Source organism: Pinus tabuliformis, chromosome 9 (assembly GCF_031772625.1).
Source record: "Pinus tabuliformis cultivar Carrire ecotype Pingquan chromosome 9, CPIR1, whole genome shotgun sequence".
In the NCBI taxonomy this organism is placed as follows: domain Eukaryota; kingdom Viridiplantae; phylum Streptophyta; class Pinopsida; order Pinales; family Pinaceae; genus Pinus; species Pinus tabuliformis.
This window is the reverse complement of record NC_142307.1, coordinates 1,643,804,860-1,643,825,993: the sequence shown is the minus strand read 5'-3', so window position 1 is coordinate 1,643,825,993 and position 21,134 is coordinate 1,643,804,860.

The window sequence follows — 21,134 nt, the reverse complement described above, 5'->3', positions numbered from 1 at the left end:
TTGTGATTGTGGTTGTTAAGTCAAGCGTTGTTACTGCTATGTTAATTTGTGATTGTGGTTGGTTGAGCCGAGCATTGTTACTTCTCTGTTAATTTTTTATTGTGGCTGAGCTGAGCTAAGCGTTATTATTGTTATGTTAATTTGTGATTGTGGTTGGTTGAGACGAGCATTGTTACTACTCTCTTAATTTGTGATTGTGGTTGAGCTTCGTCGAGCACTATTACTGCTCTGGTAATTTGTGACTATGGTTGAGTTGAGCTAAAGCTGAGTATTGTTGTTAATATGTGCTTTTGGTTCAGTCGAGCCAAAGTTGAGCGTTGTTGAGGTTCATTTGAAATTTATTTATTTTTTTACAACAATTTTTAACGGTATTGTATATATTATAATTCTTTAATTTTTTTGCAACACGACGCCAAAGGAAATTTGGTTGGTTGCACTCGTCACTGGAAGCTTTTTCAACCTCCTCGTCCCATCTCCTCATTCGGACCAGGTAAGTCATCCAAAAAACCAAAAGGTTATGGAGATGAACTTTCATGAATATATGGAGAATCCAACTATCACCGAGGAGAAATTATTTTTTCTTCATCTTCCACTAATGGTTAAAATTTCATCGTGAGAGAAAATCTAAACTTCATAACTTTTATCTTTAGAAATATTTGGAAATATTGACTTTTTTTTGAAAATATTACTAAAAAGTTTTTTAATAGATTTCATCATACTCTTCTCATAAATCCCACTCCATTTCCTATCAAATGATGCCAAGGTTAAATAGTGTGAACTGTCTAGAGAACTCCTCAACGACCTCTTTAGTCATTCTGTTTCTGAGACAAACATATCTCATAATCAGATTTAGTGGAACAGGATTCCTATTGCTTATACAATGGAGCATCTAAACCTTGATGCCCAATTATTCAAACCTTATAATGAATTACGAATTATGTTTTCTGTCATTTAGTGTAGCTCACGTCAACGTGACTTGCAATTTCGCGTTGTAATCAAGAAAATTCCATTGGTTTCCAGTATAGCATACGAATACGCAATGTGACTCGTTTGTAAACTACTATAATTTGGCTAGGTGATACTATTATTGAATAGAAAGAGAGATTGATTTGACCAATTCAATATAACATTTTCAAAATAAAATTTTAACATGCCCTTATCTTAATATTTTATTATTTACATTATAAACATGAAGGAATTATTACTTTTTTTCATTGACTACTGGAAGGGATCCTCTTCTCTAAGAGAGCAAAAAAACCCAACTATCATTGAGAACGTAAACTATAACATGCCCTTATCTTAATATTTTATTTTTTACATTAAAAACATCAATTTAAGTTTACATAGTCATGTAAAATTCTCAAAGGCATTCAAATTGTCCATAGTCGACCCTCTAAATTAAAATTTTCCTATCCACTGATATATAGGGGAGGAAAACAATGAAATAATCACCTCATTAAAAACTGCAAAATTAAGCAAAGAACTTTTCTACAAATAAATTATCATAAATAAAATTTGTTCATGAGTAAAGATTCCCTCAATGTTAGCCCCTCGATGAATTTGAAAAAGAAAAATTAATTAAATACTAACCTAGTTCAGTAGGCTAGAAGCCATGTGAAAATGACTAATCTAGATTCCCTTTTTAGTTGAGCACTCGGCTAAACCACAATCACAAACTAACCACAACCACAATAAAAAATTAACAGTGCTCAGTTGATGGCTACCCCTGCAAATCAAACCAAATGGAATAAAAATAACAAATTGTATATAAAGTATTCATATTATTTGGTAAAATACTTTCCTTGCTTTTGTTGCTATATGTTCATTTATGTTTCCTTTTTCATTATGTGTAATTACATTTTCTTGTGATAGTAACATCCATTCCCATATAATTTATAATGTTGTCCTTTCTAGTGAAATTTTTTGAACTGTTTTTAGAGCTTGTTGGTATAAGTGCATAGTTGCATCCATGTTATCGAGAAATCTAGTGTCCACTCGGAGCTGTTAGTCCCACTAAGACTGGTAGCTATCTTAGAAAAAAACAAACTAAAACTACTTTCACTTTCCTTTATGGGAGGTATATAAGAGGGGAAGAAAGGACACCAACCTCAGTCTTGTGCTTGGTTCCTTGCTCGGTTCCTCTCCCTTCTGGCAGATCCTTGCCGCTTTTCTTTCATCTACCCAACTTCAAAGAGCACCTGTGGAATCAAAGTAGCATAATACTATCGAAGAACAGAGATCTACAATCATAAAAAATATAGGACCAGATATATATTGGCCACACAAATGCATATATCATCAAACATACAAGAATGTGGAGGAAAACATGAATAAATTTATTAATATCAAGAATAGCAAAGAGGATTACAACCAATTGTTCTGACCCACCGTCATCCTCCCAGCATGGAAGCCCTTCTTCACCTCATGAAAAGCTTAGATCACCCAACACTATGATATTCCACGAAGAAACCAACAACACTTCCTTACAAGATACAAATTTCGAGCCTCGGGATCTTTGTGATGAGGGATCCATATATAGATGATTGCAGGGGGTTGAGTCAGCTTCTGGGATTTTTATTAGTGTCCTCTCTCTAATATTTCTTGATTCCACTTGGAGTTTGATGATCTCTTACTCATCTCTGGGCGAATTCAGAGAGGAATGTGTCACAGGAGAAGTTTCTGGAAGATTCCATGATGATCCACCTTGCAAACTATCTCTGTCATTTGTCTACTCTCACCCATCGCACCCTACAGAAAGGCTTTCCAATATGCATTGCACCCTTTACACTGAGCAGGTGAGATGCATCACACCCTCTGCACTGGACGGTTTGTATGGTCCAGCTTTGACCAGTTATGAGCAGTTTTCTGTGGAGAACTTCTGGGAGATGATGTAATCAGCTGACGTTGTTCTTTTAGGGTGTGAAGCAACACTTTTAGGGACTTAGGAGCCCTTGGTTTATGGACATTTATGATTGGGGTTGCAGTGCCTAAACATGTCTATAAGAATTGGCCCCTAAAGCATGAGTTTATTAATCTTTTGATGTCGGGTGAAATGCTTTATCATGAGGATCTGAAGTTTTTTCGAGCTGGAAGGTGACTTGTAATAAGATACAATACAATACATTATCTTCATAATATTTTTCATGATCTAGCTGAGGCAGGCATACCCATGCTCAGCTTTATAAATTCATTTTCATGTACATAAGAGAGACAACCGTTTGTGTGGCAGACTGATGATTCTGATAGAGCCATCATCCTTTGATTCAGATGATCATCTGTGCAGAAATGATGTACATTTGATGTCTTTATTTTCCTAAATATAGCACAGCGTGGATGGATGAAACGAGATCCAGGGTCTTCAAACTCGTCCAATATTCACTCGGAGTACAAGTCGATCCATGTGAAAGATGTTCTGGAGTCGAACATGGAAAGACATCGCCTGATTACTAGCCAATGATGTAAGCTATTAACAAGCGCGAGAGGAATCACCGATAGTGATGATGACCCTCAAGGTACTATAGTACAATTCGCGTGGTGTGAAAAGGGACTTGGCGTCAAACACCACGCAAAATCTTTCAGTTGAAGGCCATTGATGTAAGCCTGTCACTGGAAGTGAGAAAATTTCCATTGAGGCATGCAAGCTTCAGAGTACTAAAAGGGTTGTTCCTAAGTCAACTTCTTGGATTATGAGCTGATGTTGACAAGAAGCGACCCATTGTAGGAGGGCCTTAATGAATCCCACATATACGACACGGAACAGAGTAAATGATTTTGGTGGTGAAAATGATCTGATGATACAGGGTTCAGGGTGGCGGTCATGAAAGAATGGAGCATGAATGTATTGCAGCGGATGAGACACAGGTGAATTCTCTGAGTGACTTCTCTTGAACATACCGGTGACACTGACATGGATTGGTTGCATTAACCCCAAATATGGATGGTGAGATGGACCAATGGTGATATGACCGGTGAATGGAATAACCCAACCCGACTCGGACGCAGAGTGAAAGTGTCATGTTCAAGAGCGACTTGCTACAAATAAAGATTCTTCAAGTATTCTTCCCAATTTTCCCGAGTCATTGCTGACCAGTACCTCTTTATTTTTATCAAGCTTGAGGAGGATAAAATATGCTCGTTCTATAATTTTCCCTTCAGGCAAACCCGTCACTATGTTTTAACGAGCCTAGCGATAGTGAAACTCGTCCTTGTCTATATGGACAAGTTTGGCGCTATTGGTTTTAACGAGTTTAATGACAAAGATAACTTGGTCCTTTTCAATTTTAGAGAGTTTGAAAGGGACATAAAGGAAACTCCAATAATCCTTTTTCATCATATACTCCCTCAAGTTTGAAAAAGTATAAATAATATGAAAGGGAAGAATTTTCGATAATTTTTAGAAGCCGAACAAAACAAGCACTCAATCGTTTTGTGTAATAATTCCTCAGGTCCAAAAAGATTAAAATCTAGAGGAGAGATAACAATCCCAGTAGCTTTAACGAGCTAGAGAGGCCAACCGCTCGGCAATCTTTTCATATTTTATGAGTCAGGCGAAAAGAGCTTAAAGGAGACTCGTTTTTTGAGGAACGAGTGATAATTTCGGGTAGCAGCTAACTCCAGGTAAGGTTTGGAATTTTCCAATCATGGCAATGTCACAAGGATAGCTAACAAAATCACTCATCACAGCTGTTCCTCAAAAGGGTAAACAATCAAATGGAGGCGTATGATCGGCTAAAACAGAGTGGAGGTGATGATGAGAACACGACCAAGGCTCAAAAGCTGATGATAAGGGATTCACAATGGTTATTTACCAGAGATTGGTTCATTTTTTAATGAGCTTAAACTCTCGGGGAAACATTTTCTCATTACTTAGGTTTAATTTTTAATGAGCTTGAACTTCAAATAAAAACTGCTTGTGGTAGGTTTATTTTTTAACGAGCTTGAACCCTACGGTAATATTGCTCATGATAAGTTTGCATGCCCCCAGCATAATAACGCAAATCGAGGTACATGCCCCCCAAGCTTTATTGCATTCAATATGGTGGTTGGAATGAAGGTTTACCTTCGAGATCTTTGAAAGACTCGATTTAGATTTTACGAGATCGTAATAAAAGACTCGATTTGGAAAGGGAGTTGTTTCATTTTTTAACGAGGTTGACACAGGATAGGAACTGTCCTCAGAATCCACCATATTTACAGTATTTGATAGAAAATCAAAAACTGAAGGATGATTAAGGTTGCTAGAATAATCTTTATGGTAATCCAGAAGATGGGAACGATGGTGGTAATCTTTCGATGGTGCCTCTCCTATCATCATTGACTGAATGATTCCTTCGTATGTAGAATGTATATGCTACCAAGGATCTAAAGAGATACCATATTCCTTAGACCTATCTATCCAAACACTCGATGAGCGTTGATTTGGGTTTGCCCCCCAGGCAAAGAAAATTGATTGCTACAATATTTCTAAAATGGCGATGATCCATGCTGTCAAAATGTTCAGGAATCTTCTAATTCTAGAAGACATCATATTGCAGGTTCCCACTGTGGCCACTTTCGCCAGATTGTTTGGAGGCAGTAGGGCAAAATTCCCCATTAATGTAGGGTCTTTTAGTAGGCCTACTCTGACATTTTGAAGGGATTGAGAGCTTCCATGGATCATTGGAATGCTTCGCGTAACTTGTGAACTATTGGGGAGGAATTTTTGTTGGTCGACGATCGTTATCCCTCCTTGGAAGGGAAATGCAATCTTTCTGAAGTATGTCGACACAACTGTAGCCATAACATAAATCTAGGGCCTTCCCAGTAGGATGTTGTAATTGAGGTTTCCATCGATAACCTCAACATCAATTTCTACTATTTTGCCCCCCAGTTCAACTTGAATGTTATTTAAAATCCCGATTGGAGTGTATGATCATCCATCAAATGCTTTTAACGTCATTGACGATTGCGACAAGGGTGGTGAGCCTAAATTTTTCTAGCAACTCATCGACATAATACATGTATATGCCCCCTCATCAATAATTGTTCGATGAGCAGTTTTGTTGAGGGATTTCACTTGAATAAGGAAAGCTCGTTGAGCTAGTAGCTGAGGGTCATATCCTCTGTGATTAAAGGACACAAGATTGGAATCCGTTGGGTCAATCCCACCTATTGCTGATAATAGAGCCTACTTTTGGGAGGGGCAATTTTGCAGTACCTCAAGTTTTGACATAGCGGATGGCGACTAGGCCAGGTCCTCTACTATATTATAATTTTGTTCTGCTTTGGCACGAGGATTAAATGTCGATTTGTGTACTACTCCCTTCGGTGGCTTTATTGTTATCTCAACAATGATCGGTGGCACAACATCGGTCGAAGTTGTTGTCAAATTACTAGGTTGATCATTAGCCTTGTTGTTCGACGGTTGTAGATTCCCGTAATCTTTATTCCTTGTCGATATCAAAGCATCATTTTTCTATTTTGAAATGGACAACATAAGTACTTGGGATCGGGAAGCATTTTGATTAGCAACCAGTTTGGTTCCTGGGTTTGGAAACGGATCAGTCAATACCGCTAAGGTTTTTGAACTCTTAAAGAGTTTCTTAACTTCAGCTTCTTGTGGACAATCTCTTGTCCGATGATCCTCATCGCATATCTGACACCCCACAGGGGGTTTCCATTGCCCAGAAGGGTTTGCAGAAGGCTTTTCAGGAGATGACTCATCCTGCTTCTTCTTTCTCCCTTTCTTTATCTTCTTGCCCCCCGGTTGCTTCAGTTGTTTGCCGTTTTCGGTCGACACGACATTTACCTCTGAGGCGAGAAGCTCTTCATTTGCATTTTGATCAGAAATCTTACGGACTTTCTTAGATGTAGCCTTTGTCTATTTTTTGCTTGTCGTACCTATCATGCCATCACTGGCATGAGATTCTTTGTTTGATTTAGGAGGGGGAGGAATGGAAAATTTCGGTCTAGGAGCATCAGGTATTTTATTGTAGAGCATGCCAGACTGAGTATAAATCAAGTCTAGATATTGTGCATGAGCAATGACTTGCTCTTCAGTGACGACTCCTTCCTATGCCACATCTTCTATGATAGAAGGTAATAATGAATTAATAAACCATTTAGCTAATAGCTGATTAGGAACATATTTTTTTACCATTCTACAATGACATCGCCACTCATGAATATGATCAGATATGTGAGTGGCCACCATTTGTTTGAAATTGGTAAGAAGCTCTGTTATCGTTTCGTACCTTATGGGTAGCTGAAAATGGGTTAAAAAGGTTGTGGCTAGGGCGCTGAAGTTATCGAACAAAGCTCTAGGAAATTCGATATACCATTTTGCTGTCGGAGTAGTTAACGTTTGTTGAAAAAGGCGAAGCCTGATCGAATCATCGTTGAGAGTGTTGGATGAACACCACATATGAAAGGTCATCACATGATTCGACAGGTCTTCACCCGGATTTCATTAAATTTAGGAATATCTTATGGATGTTTATGTGGAATCGCTAGCCACCAAGGAGCATAAGCAATTGGATCATTCGTCAGACAGTTTATATGTGGTAATTCTAGAGTTGCTACGAAAGGCAACTGTTGATTCAGGTTCGGCAAAGCATACCTAGGATAAGATGGGATCGCCTGAGCAGTTGGTCTTTGCATACTAGCATAATGCATTTGATGTTGGTAACTTTGGTAAGGTTGATGGGCATGACCATCATGATATGACTGATGTTTACCGTTTTGAATATACGGCTACCCATTACTTGCAAAGACTTGTTGCTCAGATCCTTGGTAAGCTTGTTGGAATTACGGTTATTGGTACTGCACCAGCCATGGTTGTGAAGCCATGAGCTGTTGTCCAGTACTGGCTGTTTGACCAAGATGAGGGGTAATGGTCCCCATTTGAACCTGGGTCACTCCACTAGTCGGTGATTGTGGTTGCGTTGCAGGGACAAGAGGTTGTTGTAATACAACCTGAGAGACTTGAGGTTAGCATACAACAGGCAATGCTTGTACTTTCAGCATCGTCACAATAGCCGGCGTAGTGGGGATGTTTTACACAGGTAAACTTTGTTGCATTGAGTATACAACTCTTGGTTGTTGAGGCTGTATTGGCACCCAATCGCTAGATGTAATTCCAACATAACCTGAATTCTGTTGTGAACTCTTGTATGGTCGTTCTCCCAGAGGAGACAATGAAAGGGTATACTGCCCTCCATACGGCGGTAATCCAGTGCTCAAACGAATGATTTTCCTTTGGGGACTAGATTACCCAAATTGACACTGTGAAGGATCAATTTGCTGAGACTCAACATAAGATATTCCAGATATTATTCTGGACGAACAAACGGGAAGAGACCATACTGTCGAAACAACCCTTGGATGGATTCCACCCAGTGCTTGAGAGCTAGTTGCGATAGACTGTATGCCGATGAACATTGTTGGAGTCACAGTAGGAATTTTTGCCGCCGCTGTGTCAGATGACACAGTCCTAGATGTCGTCGGTTGTTCAAACATATCTAGTCTATCCAAAAGATTTCCTAGTGATTCTACACGAACTTCCGATAACGGTAGACTAATTTCTGATGAAGAAGGATATAGGGTGAACGCAACTCCAAAATGTGATGGAGTACTAGATGGGGGATCCTCCACAATCTCTTTTATAGTAATCAAGCCAGGTGGAAGAGGTAGACCGTTAGGTCTGTAAGATATTTCTGGTGCCGAAGAAGGTATAAATTCTGCAGCGAAAGATGTTGGGGGCACAACACCTTCCGAATCAGATGTAGATGAGGCTGCTTCGAGAATAAGAATGTTTATCGCTACACTAGGATCAGTTCTAATTTCCTCTTGTGGCTGTGGAACTTCTTTTGTAGAGGCAGGGATACCATAAATGTTTGGAGTAACTGGAGTCTCTGAGGGTGTCGAAACACCTGTTCCAACCAAACCAGGGGACTTTGATCGGGTTAAACGAGTTTTCTTTGTCCGGAATAGTTTTGTTTCTAGATACAAAGACGATTGACTCGTAAGTCTCCGCGAACAACGGGGTTTTGATTGAATTTCCTCTATGATTGTGGAATACTCGATCAACTAAAAATAAACGGGAAACGATTCCGAATTAAATGAGTTTTAGACGCTTTGACACAACTTTCTTTTTCAATTTTTAAGAGTTGAGAAAAAAAAAAGATGACTCTATTCACCTTCGATTTTTAATGAACCTAAAGTGACAAGTGCTCAGATGGACCTTTTCCTTTAAGGAGTCTGAAAAGGAACGAAAGAGACTACTCTGGAAATCTAGACAGTGGGATTACCAAACCAATCGCAAAACTGCAGAATAATTTTTACGGTATGGCAGTCAATCTTCCCGAATGTTGTGTTCAGTGCATTGCGATCGATAGGGCGACAGATAGGGCTTCCTATGGATAAAGGATATAGCCTATTTTGGTCTCCTAATATATACTCGATGGTATGTGGGAGCACAAGTCTGTACTAATACTTGTCGTCTCAAAGAGGAGGAATCATCCAACCAACAATGAAAGCGATAGCTACCAGGCTTTACGACGCCGGAATACGTCTCTAGCCTAGACTTCTAGATGTTGTGCATTAGGTTCCAAAGCGTTTTTATCTTCATTGAATTTATTTTACAATTGATCTTTCTTAAGAAATTTTCCTTTCAGGTTCACCGCGTGATGTAGATATACAATTCCTAAAATGTAATCTAAGATGATAAACAATCGTTTAATATTCTTTTTGCAATAAAAATCTTAGCTACTAAAGAAAGAGAGATGATATTCTTTCAACATAGAGCAGAGAGCACACACTAGATGCACTGTCCTAAAGCAAACCAACAAGCAGTCTAAATGCAAATGCACATGCATGTACTTGTTTTCAGCTTTCTTAATGTGTGATTGACAAGAATAATGCTAAGTACAAATTTGAATTATCTTTTCAAAGCGACAGTACTAACAAATTTCTCTTCAAAAACGAAATGAAGATAATGACGACACTTTGCGACTTTGAATTGAAAATTGCTTTCGACACTTAAAAAACTACTAATTCAAACCAAATACAAGAGTAACTATATAATCGATCACCAACAATGATAGGATTCTTTTCTTTGACTAAAAACGACACTTGCGACACTTCCAAATCAAAAGATGACATTTTAATTGTGCTAATTTTTGTAAAAGAGAACTGTAAATGGCACACACTACATAAAGACATTCACAATTCTTTGTATTATGGAGGCAGAATCATGGAAAGGAAGGGAGTTTCCATAGTTTTCTACTGATCACAGACAATAAAACTCCTGAATAGAGTTGAAGAGAGTGAAGAAAAACCAAAGTCTGAAGGCAAAATTATCCTTTTCTGACTATCACACCTGTTACACAGGGAAACCAGTATGCATCCCACCTACTGCACACGGGAGGTGCAATGCATACATACTTCCTTGAAGAGAGGGTGTGATGGTACCAGTGAAAGACTTTTACTTGGTCTTTGGTCAAAGTTTGCAGCTCAGTTCAGGGATTTAGGCCGAGCAAGTGATGTTTTGTAAATATAAATCACAAGGGTTGATCTAATGAGGTTACTGGATCCACCACTAGGGCAATTAGAAGGTTTGCAAATCGATTGTTCAATTTATAAAGAAAACCTTGAGATAGTCTGAAGAAACATTGATCTACTTTGCACTTGCATAGCAAATGGAGTTTGAAGGCTAGCTGGCTTGACTTCAGGCTCCGTCTGTAAGTTTATAAAACAAAAAAATATAGACAAGCAAACAATCTATTCACTCCCCAGTGGAGTCGCCATTTTTTTATCGGGAAATCTAGTGTCCACTCGGAGCTGCTAGTCCCACTAAGACTAGTAGCTATCTTAGAAACAAACAAACTAAAACTAGTTTCGCTTTCCTTTATGAGAGGTAGATAAGAGGGGAAGAAAGGAGACCAACCTCAGTCTTGCACTTGGTTCCTTGCTTGGTTCCTCTCCCTTCTGACAGATCCTTGCCGCTTTTCTTTCATCTACCCAGCTTCAAAGAGCACCTGTGGAATCGAAGCAGCATAATACTATCGAAGAACAAAGATCTACAATCATAAACAATATAGGACAAGATATATATTGACCACACAAATGCATATATCATCAAACATACAAGAATGTGGAGGAAAAGTTGAATAACTTTATTAATATCAAGAATAGAAAAGAGGATTACAACTAATTGTTCTGACCCAACATCATCCTCCCAGAATGAAAGCCCTTCTTAACCTCATGAAAATCTTAGATCACCCAACACTATGATATTCCACCAAGAAACCAACAACACTTCCTTAAAAGATACAAAATTCCAGCCTCCGGATCTCTGTGATGAGGGATCCATATATAGATGATTGCAGGGGGGTGAGTCAGCTTCTGGGATTTTGATTAGTGTCCTCTCTCTGATAGTTCTTGATTCCACTTGGAGATTTGTGATCTCTTACTCATCCCTGGGTGAATTCAGAGAGGCAAGTGTCACAGGAGAAGTTTCTGGAAGATTCCATCACGATCCACCTTGCAAATTGTCTCTGCCACTTATCTACTCTCTCCCAACACACCCTACAGAAGTACTTTCCAGTATGCATCACACCCTTTACACTGAGCAGGTGAGATGCATCGCACCCTCTGCAGTGGGCAGTCTGGATGGTCCAGCTTTGACCAGTTCTGAGCAGTTTTTTGTGGAGAACTTCTGGGAGATGATGTAATCAGCTGACCTTGTTCTTTTAGTGTGTGAAGCAACACTTTTAGGGACTCAGGAGCCCTTGGTTTATGGACATGTATGATTGCGGTTACAGTGCCCAAAAATGTCTATAACAATCCACCATTCAACATGAAAGAGAGTATCCACCTCATCAAGTCGTAGAGCATACAATCCGAATTATAGTTCCAAATCATGGATTTGAATAGAGATTTTATGAAACCTTCATACTTCTTTTACCTTTCATCCATCAAATAATATAAAGTTCAGGTCACTGGTGGGGTATGCAAATAGGTTTAGTTTCATAGTGAAATCAATGGCAATGTAGTAACTTTTGTCGAAATCCATGAGTATCATTACATTTCTATCTTTTATGATTCCCATGAGCTTTAGATTCCTAGGTTGTAATTGCCCCATCATGATTACAAGTGGAATTGTAGGTTTTCTTCCCTGTTTTCTTGCAACATGGGTCTTATTAGCTTCCTAAGATGACGCATAATACACTTAATTGAAGGTTCTTATACTTTCTCTTTTCAAGTAGTAGTTTCTTTTTCAGATAAATGTTTTTCATTTCTATTTTGTTGAGTGCGTGAGATTGAAGCTAATTAGAGTGTTGCCGTTTCTTTGTCATTTGTTTGTGGTGTTTTAATTTTAATGTTATTGGGTTTGTAATTAGAGTGTTTCCATTTCTTTTTCATCTATTTTTCATGTTTTAATTTTAAAGAGTGCTTGCAGAATGCATTATTTTTAAATAAAATTAGACTATGTAAGTATTAAAAAAATGTTGTAAGTGACCCATTTAACGAGGTAACTCAACAATAATAATTTCAAAGGAAAATAATATTATCAAATGCATATTCCCTAAATGTTACCTCTACCTCAAATTCCCCCAAATCATTGCTGTCAAATTATCAATTTCAATCCTCCACATTATCAATTTGTTCTAGGTCACTTTTCCTTCCCTTTACAACATGACTGGTTCATTTATGTTTTTTTATTATTGTGTGTAATTCACTTCAAGATTCCCTATTTTCTTGGAACATGGGTTTTATGAGCTTCCTAGGATGAGGAAGAATACACTTAATTAAATGTTCTTGTACTTGGTCTTTTCAAGTAGGAGTTTCTTTTTTAGATACATATTTTTCATTTCTATTTTGTTGGGTTTATGAGATTGCAACTAATAGAGTGTTGACATTTCTTTGTCATATATTTTTTGTGTTTTAATTTTAATTTTATTGGGTTGACTTGTTCTACATTGATTTATCTCATAGAACAACCTTGATGCTCCTTGGTAACATAGTTTCCTTGCTTTTGTTGTTATATGTTCATTTACGTTTCCTTTTTCATTATGTGTAATTAACTTCAAGCTTCCCTATTTGCTTGGAACATGGGTATTATTAGCTTTCTAAGATGAGGCAGAATACACATAATTGAAGGATCTTGTACTTTCTCTTTTCAAGTAGTAATTTATTTTTGAGATAAATCATTTTCATTTATATTTTGTTGGTTGCATAAGATTGGAGCTAATTAGAGTGTTGGCATTGATTTGTCCTCTATTTTTGGTGTTTTAATTTTTATCTTATTGGGTTGACTTGTTGTAACATGATTTATCTCATAGAAATATGTTCCAAATGCTCCAAAACACTCCCAAGCGAATCCCTACGATTATTGGGAGCCCCTAATCAGTCAAAAAGTTCTACGTTGAGAATATGGGCAGATGATATAGTGCCAAAGAACAACAGATAATGCACGTATCATTAATGCTAGTATAATGTCTCCATCTTCTAAGCACATAACATTTTAATTGAAAAAATGAAAAATTTGATCAACGAAAATGGCGCCAATGAAAAAGAAGACAATATCATGGCCATTGAACAACCTTGATGTCGCTTGGTAACATATTTCCCTTGCTTCTATTGTTATATGTTAATTTATGTTTTCTTTTTCATTATATGTATTTCACTTCGCTTCCCTATTTTCGTGGAAGATGGGTCTTATCATCTTCCTAAGATGAGGCATAATACATTTAATTTAAGGTTCTTGTACTTTCTCTTTTGAAATAGTAGTTTCTTTTTTAGATACATCTTTTTTATTTCTATTTTGTTGGGAGCATAGGGTTGAAGATGATTAGAGTGTTGTAATTTATTTGTCATCTATTTTTGGTATTTCAATTTTAATGTAATTAGGTTGCTAAATAGAGTGTTGGAATTTCTTTGTTATCCATTTTTGGTGTTTTAATTTTAATGTTATTCGGTTGACTTGTTCTACCTTGATTTATTTCGTAGAACAACCTTGATGCTTGTTGGTAACATACTTTTCTTTCTTCTGTTGTTATAAGTTCATTTAGGTTTCCTTTTTCATTATGTGCAATTCAAGTTTCTTCCCTATTTGCTTGGAACATGGGTTTTATTAGCTTCCTAGGATGAGGCAGAATACACTTAATTGAAGGTTCTTGTACTTTATCTTTTCAAGTAGTAGTTTGCTTTTGAGATTCATATTTTTCATTTCTATTTTATTGGCTGCATGAGATTGAAGCTATTTAGAGTTTTGGCATTTCTTTGTAATTTATCTTTGGCATTTTAGTTTTAATGTTATTGGGTTGCTAATTAGAGTGGTGGCATTGCTTTGTCATCTATTTTTGGTGTTTTAATTTTCATGTTATTGGGTTGCTAGTTAGAGTGTTTCCATTGGTTTGTCATCTATTTTGGGTGTTTTAAGTTTATGTTATTGGATTGACTTGCTCTACCTTTTTTTATATCGTAGAGTTCAACCTTGATGCTTATTGTAAGATACTTTCCTTGCTTCTGTTGTTATTTGTTCATTTATGTTTTCTTTTTCATTATGTGTGTTTCACTTTGCTTACTTATTTTCTTGAAACATGGGTCTTATAATCTTCCTAAGATGAGGCATAATACACTTAATTGAATGTTCCTGTACTTTCTCTTTTCAAGTAATAGTTTCTTTTTGAGACACATCTTTTTCATTTCTATTTTGTTGGGTGCATGAGATTGAAGCTAATTAGAGTGTTGTCATTTCCTTATCATCTATTTTTTGTGTTTTAATTTTAGTGTTATTGGGTTTCTAATTAGAGTGTTGGCATTGCTTTTTCATCTATTTTTGGCATTTTAATTTTAATGTGATTTGGTTGACTTGTTTTCCCTTGATTTATCTCGTAGAACAACCTTGACACTTCTTGGTAACATACTTCATTGCTTATGTTGTTATATATTCATTTATGTTTCCTTTTTAATTATGTTTAATTAAATTTTCTTCCCTACTTGCTTAGAATATGGGTTTATTATCTTCCTAAGAAAAAATTTCAAATTTGGATCATTTGAAGCTAAGTTGTATTAGAAATATTTGTATCTTTGGAATGAACATAAAAATAAATTAGTAAATACTTTAAAACTTCAGTATAGTTGAAACTAAGTTGAATGAAATTAGAGAGTTGTAGTTGAGTTGAATTAGAGATATCTAGTTGTTTTCTTCTTGGAATTATCCAAATATCCAACCAAGTAGAAACAACCCTTCTTGCTACCTAGCCTTCCAACATTTTTGTTGAAATAGTAATATGTTGCACAATCTAACAATACCTATATAGATATATTAAATTCATTTTATTGAATTTGTTTTTTTACAGGGATCAGAAAACTCATTAAACATGGCTGAAAAAAGGACGTTATGCAAAGAAGTTTCTAGTTATCCCAATCTTGGGTAAGAAGTCATTACTTATGTGCTATGAAATATTGTGATAAACAAATTCCTCCAAAGGAAAATTAATGTACAAGGAAGAAAAACAAACAATGAAGCATATTATTTTGCATTGATAGAAGGCTTAGGAAAGGCTAGGGAGTATGGATCCAATGGAATTGTAGTCTTCACCAATTTTGAAGTGTGTAACTAGATGATAGGTGTGCACCAAGTGAAAAAAGAGAGGTTAAAACAACTGCATGGAGAAGAAAACAATATTGTTAGTAAATTACCATCACTTAGCGTAAGACATCGTGAAAATGTTAATAGGATGTCTAGTGATCTATTATATGAATGTCATTTCAAGATTTGTGTGTGAAAGATCAATTACTGTTAAGAAGTTCTCCATCAATATTTATTGATGGAAATTGTAATCTATCTTTGATATGTGTGTATTTTTTAGTTATCAATGTCTCATTTTTAATGACCGTGTGTTTTTTCAATAATATACCAAGTGTGCCCCCACTATGTAAACACAACTTAATGCACTTGACACATTCTAGAAAATTTTATATTTAATTTTAAAAATGTGCATGCTCGAACATTTGTGTTTTTAGTCTTGAGTATATTTTAAATGAAGAGCTTCAGATCATTACATTAATTTTCTAAATTCTTTCAATGTTTTTAAATAGAAATTTTAAGATCTTAAAATGCATGATGTAATTTAAAGGGTTAAATCAATTAAATGCATGAGGTAACTTCAAGGGTTATCTAAATTTTATGAATTCTTAATCTTTTTAAATAGAAATTTCAATATTTTTAAATGTATGTTGTAACTTCAAGGGTTACAACAATTTTCTGAATTCTTGATCTTTTTAAATAGCATTTTTAAAAAGAATTGTAAATTCATGACGTTACTTTTTAAATATCATGCATTTCTATATATTTATAGATATCCATATCATGGATGAGAATTTTCCAAATGATGAGAATTATTCCACATGATATTCTCTTTCATCCACAACCTTGACCTCCCAAGTTCAGGGTCCAATGAAGATATTTTGAGAGATATTAGTTTTCTTTTAGTGAAGCATCTAAAAAAATAGAAAATCAATTTTCAATACTTATGTGTATATACATATGATTCTACTTATTTATAATTTAAGTAAATGCACACACACACACACACATAGATATATATATACCACGATGTGAACGACGGACCTCCCCCAATTCATTTGATATTCTCTTTCGTCCACAACCTTGACCTCCCGAGTTCAGGTTCCAATGAAGATATTTTGAGAGATATTAGTTTTTTTAAAGAGTTCATGTTAATACAATTATTATTCTACTTTTATTATATCGGTATATTGTGACCTAACATATTTTTAAAATAATTAATTATGTATGTATAATTAAATATTAACTGATTCATAATCCCGAACGATCTTTTGGAAATAATGCCACCCTTTTCCCTATTAGGATATGTGCCACAAGCACTGAATATTTCCCTTATGTTTTGTTATAAATTGAAGTGCAAGTTTCATTAAAAACTGATTTCTAGATTTATCTTATAATTTTAAAATTTTGGAATTTTAGATTTCAAGAGATGATTTTCATTGTCGATGGACTTTAGCAATGTAGTTGACAATGGGGATAGGATCATATAAATAATTTGAAAAAGTAGTGTAGCGATTTTTTAAAAATTGTCAGTTTATGCATTTTCATACATGAAATTTAAAATTTGTAATATATACATGTACATGTATTGTACACGGCATCTACAAGGGTGCAATGCCATACGAACACCAAAAGGGCACAAAGGAAGGTGAACACCATGAGATATTGCATGTAATTTGATTTTTTTTATGATTTTGTGTTGATGATCTTATATTCTTAATTAATTTTAAGACATTAAAATTTAATTTTAAAGTACATGATCTTGTATATTGATGTAGTAGCATAAGGCTTGAAGACAAATTCAAAGAATTATTCCAAAAAATACAAAAAAATATTACAGGCAAAGGAGTGGGATCCTTTAGCCATCGATTTCCATGTTTTTTTAGTTAAGCATAGAGCTCGAATATAGGATTTGATCATGATGTAATAAATTTTAGTTAGTTAGCTGTAGTGGAGATTTTGAAGGAGAATGCCTCGCAGGACAGATAGGGTTAATAAATTTCATCCTTTGAATTAGGATCTGGTTGTTATGATGAACTAGTACTTATGTAATTTTCACACTATTGTAAGGGGATTTTCACTGTTGAAGAAATTTGGCTTTCCTGGAGAGAATTTAGTAATTTGGGAAAAATTTGTCTCTGTGTATGTGAATGAGAAATTCCCTGTCAAATCCCCAAGGATATTCTCCTTCGAAAAATATGTGTTTATTGTGAAATTCGATGTTTATTCGGTGTCCTGTGAGATTGAACGAAATTATGTTGACTGTCTCAAATTCTGTGTTTTTAACTGTGTTTCTCGTGAAATTCTGAAGTCCCTCACTACTGTGAAAACCCTATGATAATCCTAGTGGTACTCGATCTCGAAGCTCTGAGCTTCGTTTTCATCTGTCAGCTCATAGAGTGGATGGTTTAGATCAGCAGAGGGAGACCAAGGACGCTGTGGTGTGAAGATTTATTTTGAATTGTTGGATCTCAGTTGAGATAGATCAATGGTGTTTAGGTGAGGAAGTTACCCAATAGTTAACGAGTAGAAGCGGGTTGGAGAAACCCACAAGTGGTTTTCGGGTGGAGGAAAGGCTATAAGAGGTAATTCCCCTATTGGATCCATTTCCGTACACACCGTGACACCTAGCAATCAGGAGAGAGAGGGAAACTACTTTTCGGGTTGATTTGGAGTGCGCAGGTTAATGGGCCGATATGTGTGTGAGCCATCATATCTGGTGGGGCAAGATCGACGGTTGACAGACATGGAGTAAGCTTGAGGTCAGGGAGTGTTGTGACCATTGGATCTTGAATAGATCAATGGTGAAGAAGTGTCGACGAGTTTTTAGAAGGTGGATTTCAAATTTATTAAACTATGGTTTGTACTACCATCGGGTCCGGACTAGTGGAAGTTTAGCGGAACTCTATGACTTTGGGAGGGATCTGCTAACTTAGCGGAAGCTCTAAAGTTGTCAGTGGATGACAGAGAGCCCATTGAACCAACAAATACACCTGCAAACAAAAGTAGAAGATATAATCTCACAATTTGGGAGATTAACACTCCTTCCTGCACCCAGACCGCCATCATTAGTGGTATCAAAGAAACCTGTTGACATTGAATTGAATCTCAGAAGAAAGAGAAGGAAATCCAATATGGATTTCAGAGTTGTAAGAGGGTGAGGATGTGGTAGAAAAGGATGACCAGTTGCAAAAGCTGAGGTGATGGAAGCTATGCAATAAATGTAGGCTAGATTAGGAGCATTAACAACAGGGAGAAATATAGATAATGGAGATGTTAGTGAGCCTGACGTTGAAACTGAAGAAGAGGAGGAAACTATAGTAGTCACTCCTAAGATGAGATTCTTCCAATCAGTGTTGAGATCCATAGCTAGGCCAAAAACTGAGGTTTCAATATATTCAGGAGGATTGAATCCAGAAGAATTAATAGACTGGATTAATGACATGGAGAAATTATTAGATTATGAAGAAACAGAAGACGAGAAGAAAGTAAATGTTGATGTCAACAAGCTAAAAGGACATGCAACACTTTGGTGGGATGGAGTGTAGGCAGAAAGAAAGAGTCTTGGCAGGCAACCAATCAAAAATTGGAATAGGATGGTAGCAAAGCTAAGAGGTAAGTTTCTACCAAGTAATTCTCAGCAAACTGTTGGGTGTGGAGCCTGATTATCTTATGTATTGAAAGGTTTCAGTCGAATGTATACCCCAGGAAGACTATACACCCCTCCACCCAGGGGGGTGCGGGGGGGTCCAAGGGCTAGCAGTCCCTTGGCAATGGTTCGAGGGTAGCACCCTCGAAGCTAAAAATAGATGTAAAATTGCCTTGTAAAAGTCTAGTAATTTCTAGTCAATTTGGGTCGTTCATTAGGCGGATGACCTGAATGTAGAAGTTATGTTTAGTTTAGGTTTTTTTGCCCTAGAAGGAAACCCCTCATTATACATGAGGGAATTGTATTGCATCTATGTAGATCTATATTCTGAGTGAGGAAGAGAGAGGAGATTGAGAGTAAAGAGGGTGTTACAGCTGATCTTCTATAGGTTGTATCTCTTCAGTTTGCTGAATAATATAAAAGGAAGGACTGGTTGTTTCTCTGTGGACGTAGCCCAAACTAGGTGAACCACGTATATCTATGTCTCTCTTGTCTTATGTGTTTTCTGTGTTTATATTTCTGCAATATTTTATGCGTTCCATAGCTCCGTTATATATAATTTTCTAACAAATGGTATCAGAGCCGACGGTCTATTTGGCTGATAAACTCATAGGAGAGAAGGGTTCCTGGTTCAAGTGGGAGCAATGGCGGAAGATGGTAGGTTTAAGGTCGAAAAATTCAACGGCCAAAACTACCAGCTATGCAAGATGCAGATTGAAGATTATCTGTATCAGAGAGATATGTACCTACCATTGAGCGGAAAGACGAAGAAATCCACGAGTATGATAGACACAGAATGGGATATTTTGGACAGAAAGGCACTTGGAACAATACGGTTGTGCTTAGCGGCGTCGGTAGCATTTAATATTTCAAAGGAAACGACAACACAGGGTTTAATGTCGGCATTGGCCAAACTGTACGAAAAACCCTCGGCCTCAAATAAGGTATTTCGTATGAAGCGTTTATTTAATATGAAGATGTCAGAAGGTGGATTTGTTGTAGATCATTTAGATGATTTTAATACAATTACAAGTCAGTTAAGTTCTTTAGGGGTCAATTTTCATGATGAAGTTAGGGCTCTGTTATTTCTATGCTCATTGCTAGAAAGTTGGAATGGTTTACTTATGGCTGTTAGTAACTCTGTCTCTAGATCTAGGATTTTAAAGTTTGATGATGTTGTTTGTGCAATCCTTAGCGAGGAAATGCGACGAAAATGCTCCTGTGAGACATCAGGTAGTGCTTTGACTGCAGAGACTAGGGGAAGAAAAATGGAAAGAGGAAAGAGCCGAAGATATCGCAGTAAGTCAAGAAAAGCCAGATCCAAGTCTAGATGGGGGATAGTGTGCTAGAAATGTGGGAGGAAAGGACACATGAGGAAAGACTGCAAGTCTTGGAAGGGAAAAGAAGGAGATGCACAACAAGAAACTAATCCTGAAGCGAATGTAGCAGGTGATGTGTTGCAAGATGCTTTGATTCTTTCATTAGAAAATATTATTGATGCCTGGGTGATAGGTTTAGGGGCCTCATTCCACACCATACCTGATAAGAAACATTTTCATGATTATGTTCAAGGAGATTTTGGAAAAGTTTGATTGGGTGATGATAAACCCTGTAAAATCATTGGAATGGGTACAGTTTTCATAAAACAGCAAAATTGAAATCAATGGCTATTGAAGAAGATAAGGCATGTTCTGGATCTGAAGAAAAATCTGATTTCAAAAGGGAAGATGGGAGGTGAAGGTTGCGTAACTACTTTCACAGATAAAACCTGGAAGGTCACTAAAGGATCCCTGGTAATAGTGAAAGGATAAAAGGTTCGTGCATTGTATTTATGCAATGGTATTTATAATTTTGTTAATGCTTTAACCTCTACAGGAGAAGATACAACATTGTGGCATCATAGTCTCAAGG